An 8,160-nucleotide genomic window follows, 5' to 3' on the forward strand; every position below is an offset into this window, starting at 1 on the left:
TCCATTACTTATGCAACCCATCATCTTGGCTTTTATATTTTTAATTCATTTATGGGTGATTCTTAGACTACGGGCACTTATTATGTCCTCTGATCATATTGTATGAAAAACAGAAAAAAGGGGAAATTTCACACTTTTATAGTTATCTTTACAATGAAAGTGTGTTAAGAAATTTGTTCTAGTAGTCTATGATGACTTTTTCACCTTTTTTCAGCATCATTATATGCAAATATTGCCGTTTTGTGCTTGTCCCACACCCAGACTTTTGATCTTAATGATAAAAATGAATGATAAAAAAATGTTTTTTCTAATGTTTTAAAATATCTCTGAATAAAATATCAGTAAAATAATCAAAACATAATTGGGGTATTCAATGTCATACAACTGTTGTGATTTTTTTTTAAACAAAATGTAGTTGTCCCACACTATTGCCGTAATTTCCACCACAACATGTAATGTCCCTTTAAACAGTTTGTATGAAAGATTGTTTGGGTAGTTTCTATGGAGATAAACAGTGACATCAGAGCACATGTATATAGCGCCAAATCACAACAGTTGCCCCAAGGCGCTTTATATTGTAAGGCAATGGTGTGGTGGAAATTACATTTACAAGGCCAATAGTGCCCGTAGTTAAAGAATCACCCTTATGTCAGGTTGTAGAAATTTGCTTTCACTTTAAGAAAGATAATTTTGATAATTTTATTTTTTGTATTTGAAATGGCAGAGGGCAGCACGGTGGCTTAGCGGTTAGCACTGTTGCCTCACAGCGAGAAGCTCATGGGTTCAATTCCCACCTGTGGCCTTTCTGTGTGGAGTTTGCATGTTCTCCCCGTGTTTGCATGGGTTTCCTCCGGGTGCTCCGGTTTCCTAACACATCCAAAGACATGCGGGTTAGGTGGATTGGAATCTTTAAATTGTCTATAGGTGTGTAAGTGGGTGCAAATGTGTTTGTTTGTGGCCCTGTGACAGACTGGCATCCTGTCCTGGGTGTACCCCGCCTCGCGCTCTATAACTGCTGGGATAGGCTCCAGCCCCCCATGGCCCTTAATTAGATTAAGTGGTTGACGATGTGTGTGAAATGGCAGAAACAGTGTTACAATAGTTTTGGAGGGCACTGTATACCCATGCTGGCCCACGGACTAAATGGCATTAAAGCACAGCAGTCACTCTGAAAAAAGTGTGTGGACAGACATAAGGAATATGTCAAAAAATAAAGCATTACATTAATTCAGTTGTAGTTTCTTCTTGGTTAGGCCGAACACTAGGGCTGTTCATGTTATATCGTGAAAAAATAAAAGTTGTGAGAAACTTCGGGCCACATGTTGTTTTTGTTCCACTTGTGGTTTTATAAGTGTAGACCAACTTTGAACTCAATCAGATATGTTTTAGAGGTCCCCCAGAGTGACACATTTTCCTCTCCCTCCGCTGGCAAGGCAACATCACCCTAACAGGAGAAGACTCTGGTGCCATTATTTTTCTTTTAGAGGTACATGTGATGGCTTCTGATCACAAAAAGTGGTGGATGATTGGTCACCCAGAGGAGAACATTACTGGAATTACTGGATTACTACATTGCTTGTTTGAGGAAAATTGTTGCTTTGTGGGGGACCCCTAAACAATGTCCAATTACAATAAAATTTGGCACAGAACTTTTATTTTATTAGTGGAACAAGAACAACATGTGGCCCAGAAGATTTTGTAACATTTGACATTTTGAACAGGTCTACTGAACACTTTTCATTCACTTGTACTAGAGGAGGAAATAAGAATCCTCCATCGGGTATCTGGGCTTACACTCATGGACAGGACGAGAAGCTTGAATATCCAGCCTTTTCTAAGTGCCCAGCGAGTGGTGTTGGATGTTCATGTGTGGCACCTGGAATTTTGCCAACACCTGCCGAGAAAGAGTCGAATGGGCACTCGCTGTCTTTCGGCCACTGGTGTGCGTGAATGGGTGTTGGGACAGCTGTACGAGGCGTTTGAGGTCGGCTCCGATTTTTCATGAGTGGCATGCGATTCCTCCTACGTGCGCCAGTCGGCTTCAATCATGTTATGTGTGAAGGGGCCCTTAAGTGTGTGCTCAAGATCCTCTGGACATACTGAACTCCCAAAATAAATTAAAATCAAAATAGCCAGAATGCCTGCCTCCTTACAGCTGTGCACAGGTCATGATGACGGCATCTCTACATAGGCAGACTGACCCCTCTTGAGACCTTGGATTAATTTTTTTGTGTGTGCAGAATGAAAACTGAATGCTTCATTGCAAGCATTCAGTGGGTGCACGGCTCATGGCCGACCATTCAACACAGCAACAGCACATTTCAGTCACCTCAACCAAAACTAAAGACTCACTGTCATCCTTCATTTATGCACTCTGAAACCCCTTTAAGCAAATATCCCAACAAATAAACAATTTAGGGATGACCCAATAAAGGTTTTTTTTTGTCCAATCCTGTTCTGAGTAGTTCAATGGAGTAACTGCCGATACAGAACCCAGATGTGAAACTTGCATTTGCTTCCATCACTTCCATAGAGCATAATGTAATCACATTAAAAGTCAGTCCATTGTATAGGTCTATCACTTCAACAGCTTTGCCATGCCTAAAGAAAAAAAAAAAACAAAACACCTTCAACACAAGCTGCTTAACTCATCTTCATCCGCTTATCCAGGATTGGGTCGTGGGGCAAAACCTCCAGCAGTGGACCCATTACTTCCCTTTGCCAGGCTACATCGCAGGCTATCTCTACCCTGACTCTTGTGTTCTCCACATCTGGAGCCACTGCTGGAGCAGTGTGTGTCTGCATCCTGCTCTGCTCCAGGACTCAGCGTTGGGGTGGAGCTCTGCAGCGCCTGAGTCCTGGAGAAGCTGGACGGAGAAACGTGCGATCCAATCCACTGCGGAGATCTGTGCGCACGTCAGTGGATCCACCTGCTCTGGTTGCTTGCTCAAAACAAAAGAGGGATCATCTCTTTCATCAGCAGAATACTCACTGTCTGGTTCAGACTCTGATGACACGCTGCACACTCTGTCTTGCTCCAACTAAAAAAAAAACACTGACGAGCTTGCTCAACATTCATAAGACGCCTCATTTTTACAAAAACAAAAACACCACCACACTAAACACACACGCATGCCAGATGTGTTAGGGGGGCGGGAAGCACGACACACGTTAATGTGATTAAGATGATGTGTGCCCCAAAATTTAACTACCTCCTACAGGCCCTTCCTGTGAAGATCCTGGTTGGCTATTTCCATCAGTTCAGTAGATTTGTAATTATTTTATTTGGAACAGTAAGCACCCCAGGGTGAAGCTACAGAGACTGCACAGACAAACAGATACGGGTGGACTTGGGCTTCCAAACTTAATGCTGTACCATTATGCTTTTAGCCTTAGACATATAATGCATTGGACCATCCCTCCTGAAAGAACCCCCCTTGGTATACCCTTGAAAGCTACTTATGCAGTCCTCTTCCTTTACTGCATCTTACCACAGTAAAGCTCCCTCCTGAATCAAAGACTCATCCTGTTGTGTCTTTTCTACAATATGTCTGGAAGAGGACTCCATTAATATTAGGCTTTGATCCCAATCTCCACACATTTGCCTCTGTTTGGCATAACCCAAGTCTTTGTATCGCTAGCTCCCCAGTTGTTAAGGACAAGTTGGAACATGCCCTGCTGTTAAACAATTTCTTAGATACTCACTCAACTGAAAGCCACCAAAAGCCACATGGATTTTACAAATGGTTATCAACACGGAGGTGTTTTTCCTGTGGCGGAGCATCGCGGCGGATGCGAGCCGACACTGCAATCCGTCTGCACGTCTTTCATTAAAAAAAATCTCCTTTAACAGTGGAATATCCGGATAAAATGCTGAAACCGACTTCTTCTGAAACTTCTCTGTTCTCTCACGACGTCCTGGATCAATAGAGCCTGAAATGTGGAGGTTTTCAGCTTGAAACAGGCTGACGACGGCGCCTGGGAGCGCTGCATGACGTCCCGCTCCGTGGGAAGTCCTTAAAGCAACAGAATCACCTCAAAATCTCTCATCAGCCGTTAAAATTTTCACCGAAAACCAGCTTAATTTTTCAAACCGTGTCCACTTCGATGTGCCTCACAGGTTTAGAAAAAATTTTGATCAAACAAAGCGCCAGTCTCTCAGCAACTTCTCAGACAAAGGAATTCCGATGAGGGGCTGGACGACTCCTCCCACAAGGAATGCTCACAGGCGAATGACGTCACCGACAGGCGTGGAAAAACTCACGCGTGCGCACGAGGGTTCAAGCATGTCTGACGTAAAAACATGTGAATGAAATCCATATAGTTTTTGAAAAAAATAAAAAGGACCTATACTTTATTGACAGCCCTCGTGTGTGTGTGTGTGTGTGTACATATATATATATATATATATATATATATATATATATATATATATTATGCTCTGCACACGGATACTTACCCTAACAACAAAATGCATGTTGGCATTGACTGAGAAAAAACAAAATAAAATGTGGTTTGGGACTTTCTGGGTGTTGCGTCTGAATTCCATTGACATTGTACAACAGTTGGTGGCAGACACATTAAATAGTGCAATAAAAGAATGAAGCAAACTGAACAAACTTGTTAACTATTTTCTGTTGTTGATTATAAAGCGGACCTGTTATTAAATTCTGGTAGCATTTAAAATGATTGAAAGAAAACTACGAGTTTTTAATTTGATCATTTGGTGTTTCTGTGGAAGACAATTAAAAAAAAAACGTCTTACTATAAGAGGAAAAAGCTTCCTTAAAAAAAAAAAAACACCTTACTGTACTGTACACTTTCAGCTGCTGTCTCCACTCAGACTCACTCAGAGCGCGTCACTGCTGCTGGAACCACGTCAGAACGCTGCAACATGACATCATAAACGCAACACGGCACCAGAAAGACAACGTAATACGGCCTTTTATGAAGTCATAAAAAAACATACATTTCTGTCTTACTCATGGAGGACGGATACCGGCGGAACATACGAGCAAAGACGACAGTCCGTCCCAAATCACCTTCCCCCTGCAACACATCCCTGCTTTTGTCGCTCCATCGCTGCCACTGAATCATAGTTATACGATAGAACAGACTTTCTATCATATAACTCTATGCACAGTGGTCGCTGTCCACCATATCGTCTCCCCCACGCTATCGAAGTCATTATCCGCCATCATTTCTCCCCCTGCGCTGATGCAGAATAGAGAACACCTGCTGGGGAACTTTGCGCTGGAAGATTTATTGTGCGTTTCCGCAAATGTTGTGTCTATTATCATGATTACGAAGATTGATTCGATTTGGCAATAAAAGTAACAAGTACATAAATTGAATGAAACAAAAATAGCTGACAATAGCACAAAAAAAAAACGTAAAACGTATTTCCTTTTTGTGGCCCGCAGAGGAAAAAAAAATCAGTTAAAAAGGCAGAAATAAATTAACCATCTACGCACTACAGTGTAAAATAACACATTAATCAGTATATGATTATCACTTGATGACAAATTGCAAGTTGAGTTAAATGAACGTTGCCATGAAAAATACAAATAAAACTTGACACATTTTATAACACCACTAGGGATCCTCTGTTGGCTTACCCCCGTTAGGGGGCGCCACAGCAGAACTTCAGTCTCAATCGCACCCTGTTCTCACCATCTTCCTTTTCCATTCGCTCTATTGATGTTTCAAATCCCACAAAATCTCCCAAAACTTCATAAAGTTCACCGCAGTGCAGAACTGCATTGAGACGCTCTGATCAGGCTGCACTTTAACCCCCTGCACATGGACAACAGCATTAACAACGCAACATAAAACTAAGCAGAAAAACCCAGTAAGAGAAAAACAAAAACACATCAAAACAGAAAAATAACAAAACAGACCAAATTATAAACAGAAAACCAGACAAAGATTCATCCTGGAATGAAACATTTTTTGGCCTTGACGAAGAGGTTATGGTGCAGCAAATTCTGCAATACAGTGCGCATGTGACCATGTGGGTTTCTGGATTGGGAGACAAAATCAGTCTGTCATCCAAGTATACATGTCCGCGGGACCTTTGTGGCCGGGACGACGGTGGGATCGAACCCTGGACTGCTTGAACTAAAGACCAGAACTCTACCAGGTCAGCCAAAGGGGAATTCCCCGTTAGCCAAGCTAGGTGGAACATCTTTTCAATCCGGACTTCATCTTGCTACATATCTCCCCACCATTTCTGACTTCATCCCAAAGTCACAGGAGCATTTAAGCATGCTCTGTGACTAACCACATCCTGCCGACAATGCCAATTGTGACCATAGGACCTTTGTGGCTGGGACGACAGTAGGATCGAACCCCGGACTGCTCAAACTAAAGACCAGAACTCTACCAGGTCAGCCAAAGGGGAATTCCCCATTAGCCAAGTTAGTGGGAATGTCTTTTCAATCCGGACTTCATCTTGCTACATATACAAAAATGAATTTATTTAAATATTCCTGCAACACATCATAAACTCAATTTTGGAAAACAGCTGTAGCACTGGTGAGGCCAAAAGGCATGACTAAATATTCATAGTGACCAGACGGGGTGTTAAAAGCGGTTTTTCATTCATCACCTTGCTTTATCCAAACTAGATGGTAAGCATTACGAGGATCGAATGTGGTGAAGATTGTGGCCCCTTGTAATAACTCGAATGCAGATGAGATGAGTGGCAGAGGATAACAGTTCTTAATTGGAATGTCGTTTAGCTCCAATAATCAATACATATGCGCAGCGTTTTATCTTTTTTCTCAACAAAAAAGAACCCCGCCCCTGCAGGCGATGGCAATGGTCTAATCAAGCCCGCCACCAAAGACTCCCTTATGTACTCATTCATGGTGTGGTGTTCACGTGCCGACAGAGAAAAGCACTTTCCCCGAGGTGGGTTTGCCCCAGGGAGAAGCTCAATAGAGCAGTTGTATTCCTGATGAGGAGGCAATAGTCTAGGAGATGGGAAACTTTTATTACTGTGTTAAGGTACAAACGTTTTGACCTCATAATAAGATGACCACTATCCCAACATGGATGAAAACCCATTTCTTGATGGTCGCAAGCTATGCGAACCATGAAAAATTGAGACTTTTTGTCATTTTTTGGGGTGTGATCAACTGAGTCAACCTTCCGACCTGTTTGTCACTCAAACTCAGTGGCCGTTGCACTCAGTGACCTGAAATAAAGATGTACATGTAGGGAACATTATTACAAAGCCACTCATATGCATTATGTGTATGAAATGTGGAGTCTGCGTAACATTATAAGGCATGAAAGCTGGAATTCTGCAAAAAATGTTGAGGATTTTCTATCATATCTCTGTATTTATGGCAAATTTATATGTAATTATTAAACACATTAAGGATTCTTATTGCATTAGAAAGTAGCGCCATATTCATAGCTTTTAAACAAGGGTAAGTATGTTTGTGAATTACAAATAGTTTTTCAGCTATTTAGGTGTTTATCTCATGAACCCATTATGTCCACGCAAAGCAAACTCAGCTCTCAGTCTGAGTCTGACCCATCAGAAAAGGAGTGGTCGGCAACATCATCCTCCTCTTCCTCATCCTCTGCTGTGTGCTCAGGCAGGCGTGAGCAGATTTGTTGAGGAACCTGTGGCCCCATGAACCACTTTGGTGTGTACTTGCCATCTACCACAGTCCAGCCATGGTTCTCTGGATTCCACACAAGTGGTATTCTGCAGACTGATCTCTTGTACATGCTCACAACCAAATTGGTTCGTTTCATTTTCTCTAGCAGAACACTGTGGCAAGGAGGCAGGTTACTTGGATCGACTCCCTTGACCTTCTCCAGAGCCTGAGAACCACGTTTGGGAGCATAGTGCTGGTGGAAGAGAGCAGACTTTGCGAGGTTGACAGAGCTCATGTGTGGTTTGCCATACAGAGCACAAACAAACTTCTCGATGTTGGTGATGAAGGCATCATTCAGATTCTCAGAATCTCCGAATGCGCCAAGGACCTGTGCAAAAAAAAGCCTTCTTGCTCTCGGTCGAGACGGTCGCATTTTTCCTCCCTCCTCCCTCCTTATCTTTCCTGCTTCTGTAGCGTGTTGTCTGTGAGGCTGCCAGCTCTGCTCTTCTGGAAAATGGCAAAAATGGATCTGATCAAGTGGTCT

General features: G+C 42.5%; 1 protein-coding gene across 1 annotated transcript in view; it reads right to left on the reverse strand.

Annotated features, from left to right (window-relative positions):
• The window catches only part of vars2 (valyl-tRNA synthetase 2, mitochondrial), a 136,903-nt gene extending 131,733 nt beyond the window's left edge, over positions 1 to 5,170 (reverse strand). Inside the window, exon 1 of the mRNA XM_034160910.1 lies at positions 4,814 to 5,170. The gene's annotated coding sequence lies outside the window, so the exon portion shown is untranslated. The remainder of the gene's footprint in view (positions 1 to 4,813) is intronic.
• Positions 5,171 to 8,160: the final 2,990 nt, after the last annotated feature.

The sequence above is a fragment of the Thalassophryne amazonica genome, chromosome 20, assembly GCF_902500255.1.
Source record: "Thalassophryne amazonica chromosome 20, fThaAma1.1, whole genome shotgun sequence".
Lineage (NCBI taxonomy): Eukaryota > Metazoa > Chordata > Actinopteri > Batrachoidiformes > Batrachoididae > Thalassophryne > Thalassophryne amazonica.